The 15,909-nt window shown below is 39.1% G+C and overlaps 1 protein-coding gene across 1 annotated transcript in view; it reads right to left on the bottom strand.

Annotated features, from left to right (window-relative positions):
* LOC128874031 (plexin-A4) overlaps positions 1–15,909 on the bottom strand; it is a 420,285-nt gene that overhangs the window by 351,003 nt on the left and 53,373 nt on the right. The window contains exon 3 of the mRNA XM_054118278.1: positions 9,731–9,747. The gene's annotated coding sequence lies outside the window, so the exon portion shown is untranslated. The remainder of the gene's footprint in view (positions 1–9,730; positions 9,748–15,909) is intronic.

The following is a 15,909-nucleotide window of genomic DNA, read 5'->3' on the forward strand; positions in this document are numbered from 1 at the left end:
TTATATATATATAATATAATAAGAAACGAGAATAAAATATGTACAATTTTTTGTAATAATAATTTATATATATATATATATATATATATTTATATATAATATAATAAGAAACGAGAATAAAACATGTACAATTTTTTGTAATAATGTTAATAATAACATCAATTAAATATGAAAGACGACATTTGACACGTTGATCGCCACGTCAACCATACATGGGTGACAGTGCTTTTCACTGAAGAACTAAAAAAATTAATTCTGGAAGTTAAATGTCAGAGAAAATGAATTTGAATAAAACACTTGAATTTCGATGAAGTTACAAACACAAATACCACAAATAAATGATTGATTATAGAGTTCCTAATAATCTATAAACAAAGTTCAAGTACAGTAGAAATTTTCAAGAGTATCAGTCTGGCTGTCAACGTGTTAAGGAATTTTAGATTGACGAGATCACTTGTGTTGGGATACTTAGGAGAGTATAATAATAACTTGCAGGAGGTTAATAATAACTTTGCTCCATAAAGCATTTCTAATTGGCAAGTTCATTTGTTCTACTCTTTATGTTTTCAATTGGCTTGCACTATCTTGAAATAAGACGCACATAAACAGATCCACCTAACGAATCACTTGCAGACCCTATCACAAAATTCAAACGAATCGCCATACTCGCGAAAAATACTTTTCCAGATTTCAATTTCGTTCCTCGATTCAGATACGCGATAAACAACCTGGTTAGCTACCAAACTTGCTCAACCGTCTGACAGAAAGAGAGAAGCGAAACGACTAATCTGCAATAGTTAAGTCGAGAATACATCCAAAGTGTTTTTTGCTACGTTCAAAGGAACGTCGAGGAAAAAATAACGGCAACGCGTATAACGACGATGAAAACCGTTCCACGCTTTCACGATAAGTGCTCTCCTTGGCATTAATCCTGCCCGTCACTCCTCATCGGATGGAATCAATTTATTATCAATGCCTTAGGATATTCCTCGCGGTTCCCCGCCATCCCAGACGTTTCAGGCGCGTTTGTGTGCTCGTGATTTCCAATTCGCCGGAACGATACTCGCGTTTGACTCTCGCCTATCCCCGGACGCTGGCATTAACAGGCTCCAAAGTCGAATCGACGTCTTCGACGTCCTCAAAACGATCGCTGCTGGGCAATTCGAACGTCTTATTATTAAGTAAAATTATTAGTTACGATTGCTGCCGGGATGGGAATAAATAAACGAATATCCCTGAGAGGCAATTACTTCTTCCACCTTGGTGCGCGGGGGAAAATGTAATAACGAAGTTGATGCGTGGAATTATGGACGTTAAAAGGGGGGACTGTGTGGACTTCGCTAAATGAGTACAAGGAAAAATGCTGTGTTGTGGATTATAGAGAAAAAATTTGTAATACATCTGAATGTAGTCTGACACACATTTAATTATGTATGTCGTTGTTAGACGTGATGTAATGAACGCGTGCTAAACGTAATCGAAAGGTACGCACACTTATGCAGGATGAAAATAACGATATCATTGTATATGATATCATCACATTATTATCACATAATAATTGTAGAATATATTCTACATACAATCAGTCTCATAAGTATTCGTACCCTCTATGTCTATTGAAGTTTGTCTAAATTAAATGACAAGTTTGATGTTTCGAAATGAATGGTTCGATATAAATATGTAGATAAGTAGACGTCACATATGTAAATACTTGTAATAAAAAATTCATTTGGAAACATTAGAACTATCAATCGGTTTGGACAAACGTCTTCAATAGACGTAAAAGGTACGAATATTTATGGGATTTACTGTACATTATGCATATTTTACGTATGTTTTCTCTATTATTATTGTAGTTATTTATGTATTAAACATCTAGGATGCAAAAAAAAAGCCATAAAATACTAAACGATGCTAAATCTAAGTATATCCTAAGATCATCGGACATTCGAGTCCCAGAGGCATTAGCTGACCACATCTTCCCCCCATTTTGGTCTACAGCCCTGAAAGGAGGGACAAACTCGGCGTATAATTCCAAGACGCGGGAATTCTGTGCGGGTCCTCGCGAGTGTCCCTAGTACCGAGGAGTATCGGTACAAAGGAACTCCAAGGACAAAAGGATAGTTCGCGCTGTAGCTTGACACGATGGATACAGAGGGGGAGAATCTTTTCCTTAAATCCGACCTGAAATTGCCAAGCTCGGATTCCAGCCAACGGAAATGCGCATCGGTAGAAAATAACGCGTCCCGCGTTCGTACAAAGTGCCGACGAACCTTCGTCCAGGAGGTTGGCGGAGGTTCGTAGGAGGTCGGAGGTGGGATAAATCGATAAACGCCTTCCTACTGTGTCCGCGGGCGCGCGGACGCTCAATTAATGGAATAATAACGCTGACTATGGCCGGCCGCGCGAAAGAGGGCTTGTTCCGTTACAAGATATCCAGCTTGGAATTCACCAAACAACAATTATCTCCGTTCGCTCGTCCGTAACGTTTCACGTTTGTCGCGGCGTTGTCTTCTACCTCCGGTAACTAATTCTCATATCGCAGATGGTACCGCCCGGTTAAAACTTCTGCCCCGCGGACCGAAGTTCATTCGTGCTTGACTTTCCCCGGCGATAGGGGAGCATTCGCGAACTTAGACAAACGGTGACCGACCCGGAACCGTGGAACTCCGCGGTCCTCGGAAAGGGAACGGGAGACGGGGAGAGCGGGGGTTGGGGTCAACTGACCTAGAAAACACGGCGAAACAGAAACGTCGAAATACCGTCCCCCGCGACTCACCTCCCCGGGCCCGACCTGCTGGCTTTTGTCCATCAAGAGATGGAATTCAGTTAGCGAGATTACTCCGACTGACCGTTCGATTTCCTCTCCCCGGAAATTGAGAAGAATTTCGAGTCGATAACGAGGTCGAACGGTTCCGACAACCCGGGCTATCGTAAAAATTGATATCACTCGCGCTCCGGATCCTTAAGAGACGCCGCTTGCATTTATTTATGGAGCGTCCGATGCAAGGCTTTTCCTGAAATTATGACTCCCCTTCGGAGAGTGGAATTAGAGATTTTTCTGGGGGGCTGGGGGGTAGTCTTTCAAGCCGGAAAATGCATCATAGGGGATGAACGATTTTCAATTTAAAAAGATACGATTTGGGGATTTTTCCTCTTCCTCTTCTGTTATTGGACAGTGTTTTGAATATTGACGTCTTTAATCGCTTAAGGGGGTATCCTGAATTAGGAGGTTTAAAAAAAGCGGTTTCTCGTGAATTTTTTATGGGATGGAAAAAAATAATTAATTCTATCGAACTTTTTATCCTATTTTCATACATATTTGAGAGTAGTATGTACAAATTTGTTCAACACGAAATATTGAAATTGAGTCGAGTGTGACGCACATCTGTAGAGCACCTCACAATTAAAACCACCTATCGGCGGGAAAGATGCAGGTCGTAATTTTTGGTTTGACACAAAAAAACCAAAAGAAATTTTCATTTTCACACATTTTTCTTCTATGTGTACTAAAGAAATTCATACAACAAAAATTCTAAACAACTTTTTTATCAAGTTAAAGTGATTTTTTTCACCGAAAGAACTTTTTTCAAACTTGCAGTAATTTCACATTTCACCATTTTTGCGGATTTTTCTTAGTTCACATACAAGAAAAATGTATGAAAATGAAAATTTCTTTTGGTTTTTTTGTGTCAAATCAAAATTACGACCTGCATCTTTCCCGCCGATAGGAGATTTTAATTGTGAAGTGCTCTACAAATCTTCGTCGCAGTCGATTCAATTTGAATGTTTCTTGTTGAAAAAGTTTGTACAGATTACTCTCAAATATGTATGAAAATAGGATAAAAAGTTCGATAGAATCAATTATTTTTTTCCATCCCAAAAAAAATTCACGAAAAACCGCTTTTTTCAGACCACCTAATTCAGTATACTCCCTTAATAAACAAGTCGTATCCGAGACGTGGTAGACGACCGTGCCAAATGATTTTCTTTATAAGTGCAATAGTGCAATCGATAGTTGCGTTACTTTCCCATCCCTTCGTCATTCTGCCTAAAAAAAAAATATTAGATTAATGGTAAAAAAATCATTAGTTCGCGAGACAACATCACACTCACTTGGCCCGCAATATATAATAATAATTACAAATCCTCAATATTTCGGAGAAGTATATTCGTCACTCTTAATTTCCCGAGGAACAAGGTATTATGTACGTATTAAAGGAAACGAAGCGAAACTGACATTAAGCTGGTTCATATTTATGGTCTCATTAGCTCCCTTCAGTTTTAATGCGTAATATTTTATATTTTCTCATTCCGATTCGCGTTTACACGTTCACTACGTTAAGAAGCATTCCTCGACGTCGCTTCATTCGAACACATTCGTCACAGATGTCTCCATTTCCTGGTATTCGTCACGTGTACGTTCCATACTTCCAATCGTAGTTTTCCATCGCCTCGGAGGTGTTCTCATTCTTCGTACATTCGAAACCATCGATTACTTCGCACTATGAATTCGAGATTGCTCGATTATGACGTTTTATTCTTATCACATTCGAAACCATCGATTACCTAACACGATGAATCACAGAACTCTTGGTTTCTATGTATTCGTTGGTTATAAACGAATAAATATCGTCGTAAACTACTCGCACATCTTCATTCAAGCTTTCTTAAAATATTTCTCTATGTTTCCAATCTCCACGATAAATTAAAATATATATATATATATATATATATATATATATATATCTCCTCCTAATTCCACAGAAATATTGTTTTCGATAAATCCGAAGAAGACCACAACTCGGCAATAATCCACCAAAAGAAAATAATTATTTTCATTTTACACAAATTCTTCTGTGTTATTTTTCTACGCGCAAATATAAACTACACGTAGAGATTTACTCCAGCTTTTGTAAATTAAACATTTATTTATTTCCCCTCCCATTTCTACAAATATAATTTTCAGTAAACCTAAACAGCTCAGAGATCGAAAAGTCGTCTGTTTATTCAAGAAAAGTTCACCGAAAGCGAATGAAGAATTGATCGTCCACCATAAAATTCAATTTTCGAAGATTATGAATCCTGGATCACGATCGGGAGAAAAGAAGATGCAATTATCGTTGCTCTCGTCGAGCAATGATTCAAAACGGATTGTCCATGCATGACGAGAGATCCTAGACAGTCAAGGGCGCGCATCTGTTCGCCGGGCTAAATTAAAAATAATTACTGTACGCCGTGAAACGAAGCGATAACAATTCGATTACGATCCCAGCACGATGCTGGGGTCCGCGCAGCGCGGACCTTTGCATCACGAATTTCCATTATCGAAATCTTTAATCTAGATCCGCTCTCGACCTACCGACGCTGATTTCATCTTTACACCCTTCGAGCATTCCGTTCCTGCGATTTAAGCCCCCCGATAAATTCGCCTTGTTATAAACTCGGTCGCCCACGGGTTCGTCGGACGGGAAAATCAAAATTTCGATGCCAAAAGAGGCGAAAGAGCTGAAAATAATCCTCCTCGACTACTACCGCTACGCTCGTCGAATAATGGCGCGGCCGTGTATTTTCCTCGTCGAACGCGATTTAGAAAATATCGACTACCGACGATAAAACCGTTTGCGTGACGGACGAGGGAATCTTTTGTGCAAATTTCACTCGACGTCGTTTGCGGTGCTGTAGACCTTGGAAAATATCCTCTTTACCCGTGTTTTACGATCAGCGTTTTAACTGGTCCAGCCTTTGATGTCAAGAGTCGGGGGGCACCTTTATTTTTCTAATGAATAACTGAAGAGGTGGCATTTTTTTAGACACGCTTCTTTAGCTCAAACTAGGCTTCATTTAATGTCTGATAGGTATACAAGGAAGACATTTTTATTTTATCGTGAGTGGAAGAGTCTGTTGTGTTAGAATATGAATTTTTTTTAGATACCCTTATTTAAGTCACACTAGGCTTCATTAAATATCTGGTAGATATTATAAAAGGAACACAATTGTTATTTATTGTGAGTGGAAAGTCTACTGTGTTAAAATATGAATTTTTCTAGACACCCTTATTTAAGTCACACTAGGCTTCATTAAATATTTGATAGATATTATTAAAGGAAAGTAATTTATATTTTATTGTAACTAGGAGGTCTATTGCCTTTCGAGAATATGAATTTTTCTAGACGCGCTTCTTTAACTTAAACTAGGCTTCGTTAAATGTCTGATAGGTACACAAGGAAGACATTTTTATTTTTATCGTGACTGGAAGAGTCTGTTGTGTTAGAATATGAATTATTCTAGACACCCTTATTTAAGTCACACTAGGCTTTATTAAATATCTTGTAGATATTATTAAAGGAACGCAATTTATATTTTATTGTAGCTCGAGGTTCGATTGTGCGAAAGGATATTGTAAAGCAGGAATTAATTTACTGCCTATTCGTTTCGTGGGCTGTCTCCTTAGGTTTCATCGTTGATTGGTAATATCTGAAACTCTACATACTTTAATTGGGACCATTTTATGGAAGGGGCTCCCTTTGACCATATAATCGAAGACGGAGTAATTAAGCTTTATTGAATGCACGCATTGGAATTTCAGTACATAGTCAGATAGGTAATCACAGGTAACTCGTAGTCTGGTAGCTAATTATGTTCGCCAGTGATCCTCAACCTTTACTGACTCCTGACCCACTTCTGATTGTTAATTCTTGTGTCCCCCCCTCTCATTAATTCTGACAATTAGTAAAAAGCATTATATAAGAGAGAATTGTAATACGAAATATACAGAAAAATCGTACTAAGTATATGGTAAAAAAATTAATGAGAATATGACTAAAATAAAATTCATAACGTGCTTCCTTGAAACTCTGAGTGAGATCAAACGTCGATAACATAACAAGACAGTGGCCATCGACGAAGTACCGACCAAAGCAGAAAATAAATAAATAAAAAAAGAATCCTTCGACATCACAGTTCGCGACATATTGCGCGAAGTAGCAAAGAGCGAATCGAGTGAATCGGTTACTCGTTCCAGTGACTGAATCGATCCGAGATTAATCGAACATGCTCGAATAATCCAGTTAGGCGAGTCATCGCTCAAACAACCGAGACCTCGGCTCCCTCAGACAAAACGAGGCTCGCTCGACTAGCGTTTCGAACACTCGAGTAATTCGACTGCGCGAAGTGGCTTTTCAGGATTCCAGAGGAAAAGCTGAAGAAGAATGAGAAGAAGGAGAAATCGGCAAACAGCGAATCTTAAAAGGGAACTGGTACGTTCTGATTGACGTGATCGTAAAACCTGGGACAAAAAAAAAACCGTCGACGCGACACGCCCAACGAAAATTTCCCCCGCGTTTAAATGAAAGCGCGCCAGTATCCGCTCCGATCGCGGCGATTCGACGGATAGTAGTTTCTACGAGTAGTAGTTTCTACGACGATTCCCTAGGCGCGTCTACGCTATAAGATGCTCCCATCCGAGGCAAACGGTTACGATTTCGAAATTCGTACTTCCAGCTGCAGGCCTGCGTTACTCTCGACACTTTGCTGACCGGCTATTTCGAGCCGAAACTATCCCTTGTAGTCGACTATTTTCTCGCGATCGAGGATAAAACGAAAGCAGCCGAATGAAATTCGATAAACTCTACTTTACGTATGTACGTAATCGTTTTGGTAGATGTAGTGCATATAGAGGAGGCTCAATTCCAGAAAGGACATTTAATTTGTGAATTGAATGTAACTTAGGGCTGATGGGAATTTTAAACTGTTTGAATAGAATGGAAAATTATATTTAAGTGTGTATCTATAAGAAGAGGATCTCTATGATTAGATCAAAATTTCTCTCCTTTTTTGTTTAACTTGTTTAAAGTACATATACATATTAAAGTATGTGTATGTAAGTATATATCATATATATTTATATACATACATTAAATATACATCAAAAGAAAGAGAAATTTTAATCTAATCACAGAGATCCTCTTCTTATATACGGATTTAAATATAAGTTTCTTCTTTCTCAAACAATTTAAATTCCCATCAGCCTTGATTTACATTCGATTCATAAATTAATGTCCTCTTCTTGAATAAATACTACAATTACACGATACATACATCGTACAAGAAATAACACACGAATGTTTTCTTTTATATATATATATTCCTCGTTATAGCCCTCGTATCACGTATGTATCAATTCAGTATAGCGATTATGCTCGAAGCAGACCAGTAATTAATCGAAACACCGTGCCCATAAATTAAATACCTCCCATCGAATGGAGTGCTTTTTGAAAAATCACGTGCTCATTCACGCTCTTAAATTGCCTAAAATTTGATACTATCGTCGCCCATGTGTTTCGACTCCGTTGTATTTATTGGCAGTCTCTCGAGGGCAATTCAACGCAAAATTTCAGCCTTCTGGACGCGGCATTTTGCATAGAGCGTGGTTCGGTAACCTTTGGAGCGCAAACAGCAAAAATTCCGTGTTTAAAAAGGAAACAAAAAGCGAAAAGCCCCACACGTATACAAAACACGATATGTTTATTTAAATTTGATATGAACGCAACAGCTTCTACCTCGTTCCCTGTAAAATACCACTTATAAATTATAAACACTCGGGATTTTCAATTGTAATACAGATTTCCGTTTGTCCTGATGAAACTAACAAGATAAATTCAATATAAATATGAATCGCGCGGTTGTTAGCGTTTCTAGAGCATCGATTTTTATTTTATTTTTTATTTTATAAGCTAAGAGTATTATCAACCGTTGTGCGATTTATACAAAGTAAACAAAACTCTTCAAAAATATAAAATACGAAAAAATATAAAGTATTGATTGTGTTATATAGAGTCAATTTTCGAAGAAAGTAATTCTGATCGATTAAACAGCTACATACAAAGTTATAGATAAGAAAAGACTCGGCTGAGAACGATTTACAGTCGATTCGATCATTTCGAACCAAGTTAAAACGTATCAATGGGTTACAACACTTTGCCCATCCGAACGCATCGAGTGCATCGCTCCCAGAGCGATTATTTTCAAATAAATCGGGATTTTAGCGCGGTCGTCACACGGCATTCGAAGCGGGCGCTCGACCGTTAACGATTTTCCCAAGCAAACGCGAAATTTATAATCTCGATATCCTTTTCGAGTCGCGGAGCTGGAATTTCACGCGGGCTTCGATGAATTCCGTCATCGATACATCGATGGACCGACGAGCTACGCGTTGGAGGGAAATCGGTAACTATGGAATCGAATCTCGTGCGATTTGACGCGAAACGGACTCTCGACGTGCATCGATACTGGGGAACGTTACGCGAGACGTACTTCTCGCATACTGCGCGAGCGATGCGTGTGACGATTACAAAGCGATCGTGTTGCCATGCGTGACACGTTCCCCCCGGCGAGAAATTGTTCCTACGAGAAAAGAAACGCGGCACTGTTACACGGTATCGCGGAAATTGTTAATAGACGGTGCCAGGGAACGTGGAACGATATTTTCAACGTTCCACCGCGAGAAGAATCGCGAACGAAACGGAGTAAATGGCGGCGGAGGACGGTGGCGTCCGCCAGGTTGAGACACAGTTGTCCACCATCATTTCTTCTCAAATCAGCAGACTTTCGTAATATAGATGATTTATTAGATTACCTGATGGACACTACTGTATTTGGTCTAGAAATTTGACCAAGGGTTTAGATTTGTTTTTCGATTTAAAGCTTACCAAGTTCCTGTCACGATTACCTGCGATATCCGGCGATCTGAAACAAAAAGAAAACGGAAAACGTTAGAATGACAAAGAAAATTCAAGTTATTTTATTAACTACTTTAAGCACATTTGTAATACGAATATAACGAGGCAGGAATTGTTGTTCTTGCTAAGAGGATTTGTCTCGTTAGACCCATATTACAATGTATTCATTCTTGGCATCGGATAGTATAATATGTTATAATACAATATTAATAATGTTGTACATTACGTCATCGAATATGAATGAAATATATCCCGTTAATGAAAATAATAACCTGTGCAGTAAAATGAATTCAAGTTATTCGATGAACTATTTTAAGCACGTGTTTAATACGAACAAAATGTAACAGTAATTATTGTTTCTACTGCTATATAATATTACGATATAACATTGATAATGTAATACGTTGCATCACCAAGTACGAATATAATATGTCCTACTAACAAAAAAAAACAACCTAAGCAATTCTTTAAATGCAACAGCTGAATACATAGAAGAGAAGACGGCAATTCTCAAAACGAAGTTTTCTCCTTACAATACCTAACCGTTTGCACTCGAGGCCTTTTTTTTTTTAGTATCTACCAGCAACTCGAGATGCTTTCTTAGCATTCTATTGCCACGAATCCTAAGCTATCGAGATTTGAGAATCAGGTCACCTTTACCGCACCGACAATCATTTTATCGACACTTCGAGTTCCAAAGAAATTAAATCTAAAGAAACATTATTGCTGATAGATTTGCTGCGTGAAACCTAATGGTGACTGAGAGTCACCTCTCGAGCGCAAAGGACTAATTTTTAAATGAGTAATGACGAAAAACCACAAATACCAACCGGACAGCAAAATATTTAATATAATGGATCGAGCACTGTGTCTGTATCAAACTATCCTTTCGTCGTCCGTTATCTTTCGCGAAAGTGACCTTTAACAGTTCCATCGAGCGTGGTTTACGTTAAAAATCCCCGCGGCGGTTTCTGTGTCACTGTATCGGCACACCGAGCCAGGAAATGCACCGTTTCGCGAAATCAGTAAAAACTTTTACTTTCACCGCATGAATCAGACTTTTAGCGGGAACTTTTGGCTTGTCGCCAAGACCATTGGTCGGACTTCCAACGGCTAGTGCAAGTAGTACAGTGATATTATTGTCTCAACGGTTCTACGACCTTTCTCGTGCTCGATACATACGACCGACTCCTCTGGCCGCCTACACGCGAACGTTACCCTCTTTTAGGGGTTCCTCGCCCTGTGTAATCGTCGCAAAGAGGGTCAGGGGTTCGTAGGATTTGCGAAAAATGAGAAGACAATTTTGGGAGATACGAGTTACTCGATTTAACGCACAAGTCCTTTCAAAGGGGAGGAGCTTTTATCAGGAACCGTAATCATCAAGAGATCGCTCAGGTCTGAGCTCTAAGCTCAAATCGTTTGCGAAACGAACGAGACATCTTTAAAATGCTCATTTACTTAAGGGGGGAGTCTGGTCCAGCTAATGTATTTTTCTAATGCATATAATTTCCAGATATAATTAATTTTTGCTATTGAAACTTTTTTTCCATATAAAGGGACGTTCAAAGAAGAAAATTTGACAGTGTGGATTTAATTTGAATGTATACATATGTATAGATATAGTAGTCACAAGGAAAGGATTCGGTGAAAACGGTGGGATACGTGGAGCCCTGAGAAAACATCTGATACATAAAATCAGAAAATTGTTTTCTTTAGTAGGTACGTAAAATGCGTATGAACCTCAATTTGCAAAAAAAAATTGTTAATTGAAAAAATGCCGGCAAAAAACATAAAAATGAACGATACATATATTCATTTCCGCGTCATTAATTCTTAAGGGGCGAATTTTAAATGGATTCCTTGTTTGCTCTAATCGAATACACGCAAACCAAAGCAGTTTTGATCAATAAATGGATTTTAATATACAATTACACTGTAATCTCATTTTAATATAGAATATTTCTTAATTCCAAAAAACACTGTGATTGTATGTAATGGTAATTTTAACCTCCATCTGTTATTTTTAAATTGCCTGCATCCTAACATATTTATTTATTCATTGTATTTGTACACCATTTGCACCATATTACTTATGTCACGAGTACAGTTTCACAAAAAATTCCAACTCTATAACGATAGAATCTTCTTGTCTCCCAAATTCTAATAAAACTAACCATATTACTCGTACCACGAGTACAGTTTAACAAAAAATTCCAGCTCTATGACGATAGAATCTTCTTGTCTCCCAAATTCTAATAAAACTAACCATATTGCTCGTACCATGAGTATAGTGTAACAAAAAATTTTAGCTCTATGACGATAGAATCTCCTCGTCCCCCAAATTCTAATAAAACTAACCGTGAGGCCATTTCGCCATTCGACTCTGTATACCCAGTGAGTCTATTCGAGGCAAGAGCATGCCTCAACCATTCTCGAAATCGGTCACAGCCGTGGTCGTTTTTAAAAAGGAACGCGCGCGGGCACCGCATGATTTATTTCGAGGCGAACCGGTGAAGAGAAGCGACGAGGGAACCGCGCGACCTGTAATTATCTGCTCGTGGAGAAGGAATGAATTACGCTCGTGCGTAAAAAGACATAATTATGGTGGGGTTTCGGCGCTGCTCGAAACACCAGGAACGCGGTCTCGGTTTATTTCCGGTGAATCGACTCGGTTTCTACATTTTTGCACCGGAGTTTTTATATAAATGGTTTTTCCAATGTACTTTGTATTTATCTCTCACGTTTAACACTCTGGTCTCGATTTTATGCGGAAATTAACGACGAAATGTATTTCACAGCTCTTCGTAGCTTACCGTAAAAGAGGAAAATTCTGTATGTTTATTCGAAATAATGGAGAACTTACAGACAACGTTTTAACACGATTGTCAAATGTAAACCAACCCTGGGGACTTTGACAAATTTTACGTAAGAAATCTAGAGATTTTTCTGGAAGATTCTGTTAAATCACGTAAAGAGCCTAAAAATTAATGGATCGATATCGTTATCGACGCTTTGAGATTCGACAAAATTGCAGTTAAACAAAAATTGATGTTAATACTAACCATGTGTAATATTTTATTTGCGTTTGATTAAAGGATGACGTTTTAAAAGCTCCTTTTGGAGATATCGTTAGTTTCTCTTTTTCTCTGTGCGCCAATCTAACGTACAGGAAGGGGAAACAAGACGGTCACGTTTCGACACCGAAATAGAAGTTCGCGTGTCCCTTAAAAACTCATATCGATCTTCCTTAGTGCGCTCCAACTGGGATTTAAAGTTCGCCGCCGACGGTCTCGCGGCCAGGACATTCGTTTCGTTCGATAAATTATTCCGCCCACTCGCAGCCACGGGGAAATTCGAACCAGCCACTTAAGTGGAAAACCATTCGATCGGGGGAAACAATAAATTGTGATACCCTCGAAACGAGCGATCGATATAATTCTCGTCTTAAGTAGAGAAACATGCCTCCAGCGACGAGAGAAAAAAGGAGGACACCGTCGAGAATTTATTCTAGAGAAACTGCTCGATTAAAGGAGTTGATTTTTGTTTCATTGGGCCTGGTCGTCGAAATAAACGGTTGAAAAATTAATTTACAGATCGATTTACAGTACGACTCGAGTTCCCAAAGTGGTCCCATTTAGAAATTAGTGGAATTTAATTGATGTTGAAAAATTGGTAGCATTGGACTATTTTATATGAAGCAGTTTGAAATATTGAAAAATCTAGCAAATGTTGATATCACGGAAACAGAATCAGGCATACATGAAACGTATAAAAGAGAATAAATAGTTTTGATAAAAAACAACGAAGCCAAGCGATAAATCAATAGAACCAAAGGAATTATTGTCATAATTCCACAATCTACTAGCCGAACGATTAAAATAAATAATTTGCACGAACAAATTTAAGAATATTTCCTCCAATTTATGCATATCCAAAAGTGCCTGGAAAATAGCGCCGGATAAAACTTGCTCACTTCGGCAACCGGTGCTTGTCCCAAACAGCTGCCCGGCATCGAACTTTTCCAATCTCTCGCTTCGACGAATTTACCCGACGAAACGGTGTCGCAGTAGAAACTAAATATCGCGTGCCAACCGAGTGTCGATTTAGTTAAACGTTTGGTAACTATAGTTTCCCGCTCTTGGCCGAAGTTGTCGATGCTCTCGATCGTCTCAGGATTTCAATGGCGTTCCCAATGGGAAACGTGTACCTTTCTTTCGAGACCAACAAAGATTGCCTTCGGAGTCGAACGAGTTACGTTTACAGACCTGGCGGTACGATTGTATCGATACGAAAAATAAAACCCTATGGGAGTGGTCTCCAAACTTTTTTAAAGGGGTTCCAATGGATAGAAGGGAGAGAATTTCTATGTAGGTGCTTATTTGTTGATTTTATTGAACCGAAAGGGAAAATCGAAACGTAGTTAAACGTGATATTAGCGTGACTTTTGTAATGGTATACTTTAGAAGGGGTTCATTTTATTTCAACTTAAAGTCGTTAGCAAAAACTATGTTTCAAAAAGTTATTCATTTGGAGTTGTCATCTGTTTAACTTAATTTCAAGTCCTCTGTGAAATTCCACTAGAAATTTATGCAGCTTGAATTTTATTTTTCGTTTAAAGTCGCGTGCCTCGAAGAAAATTAAAATTCTCCATTATATTTATAACTCTGGTTCAAGTTGAAATATTTAATCGTCATTTTGTTATTATGTATTAAATGGCCAACATTCTAGGTTCTGGACCTGGGCTCTATTACAATGAATCTATACGTATATTATGTAACTCAAGTCCTAACCTGATGACCATTACAATATATGTATACATACGTATACATATGTATAATGAAAAATTTATTTGAAAACATCAAACCTGCCATTTAATTTAAACAAATTCCTTCGATAAATATAGAGGGTATGAATATTTATGAGACTGACCTTCTAGACACCCTGTAGCATCAATTACTTGAACCACAGCTAGTGGTTCAAGTAATTATCAATTATTATCCGAACTACTCGGTTATCAGAACTGCCTCGTCCCCGGTTCCTAATTATTCGTTGAAATTTCCCAAATTTGTAAATCGTTTAACACTGATCGCATACGTCACGAATTCAAGTCATCCCGTTCGCGATCACAGTCCCCGTTCGACTTTTATTCGAAGCTCGGGACGAAGCGTTGCTGGTCGACTTGTTCGGAGCGAAACACGTGGGAGACACAGTACAAGTCAGCGGGGTATTCGGGACACGGATAAAAAGGATCGAATAGATTTTAGTAGCAAGTGCTCGCGGTCCGGCGCGATACTTGCGGCGAACGATCCGCTTTTACTGGATGCACGCCGGGATCTTTCTTCGCGGTTCTTTTCACTCTCGAATGCCGCGGCCGTATGTGGCGGTCTTCTATGCGCCTCATTCCGCATTCCCCCCCTCGCCCACCCCCCACAAAGAATCGGTTATTTGGCTACTTCGTCGCCGCGATTCTCGGCTTGGAGATACGCGAACTTTATATTTAAATATTCTATGCGAGCCGCATTATTATATTCTAATATTCCCGAATCACGTTTCCGTCTCCGTCTCATTATGCTTCTCGCCGAACACCCCCCGTCGTTCCGCGAATGGGACGAGAGCCAGGGGAAATTGTTCTCTGAAATTTGCTTTTCACGTCGCGGGGGCGAAATTATCATCATCCATCCCTCCCTCCCTCCCTCCCTCCCTCCCTCCGCCTCTCTACCACCCCGACGACGCGGAAGTCAGATACGAATCCGTCGAAGCTGCCTCTGCGACGCAACGAATTACGGGTAAACAGGGGAAACGAACGTACGTACGGGGCGTTTCCGTCGCGACTATTGATTCCTCATTGTCGTACGCGCTGCGAGAGGGACACGCGAGGCGGGCTGCCGCCGCCCGCGCGGACGTAAAGGGAAAACTCACCTGCCTTTTTTTTTTTCATTTTAAATTAAGAGCTAAGCTCCAGTTTTATTTTAGTTAACTCTTCGAGGAACACTAAAATGCTTACTTGTTAGGTGTAGATATTCATTCTGTGCCTCTACGGCCCACTATATATAATATTCAATTGTATTTCGCGCCTCTTCCTTGAGATCATAATTGTAGTACCTCTCATTGTCCTCAGTGTTGCCACAAATTTTAAAGCTTAGGGAAAAATTGTTTCCCTATACTCCGC

This window comes from Hylaeus volcanicus, chromosome 1, assembly GCF_026283585.1.
Source record: "Hylaeus volcanicus isolate JK05 chromosome 1, UHH_iyHylVolc1.0_haploid, whole genome shotgun sequence".
Lineage (NCBI taxonomy): Eukaryota > Metazoa > Arthropoda > Insecta > Hymenoptera > Colletidae > Hylaeus > Hylaeus volcanicus.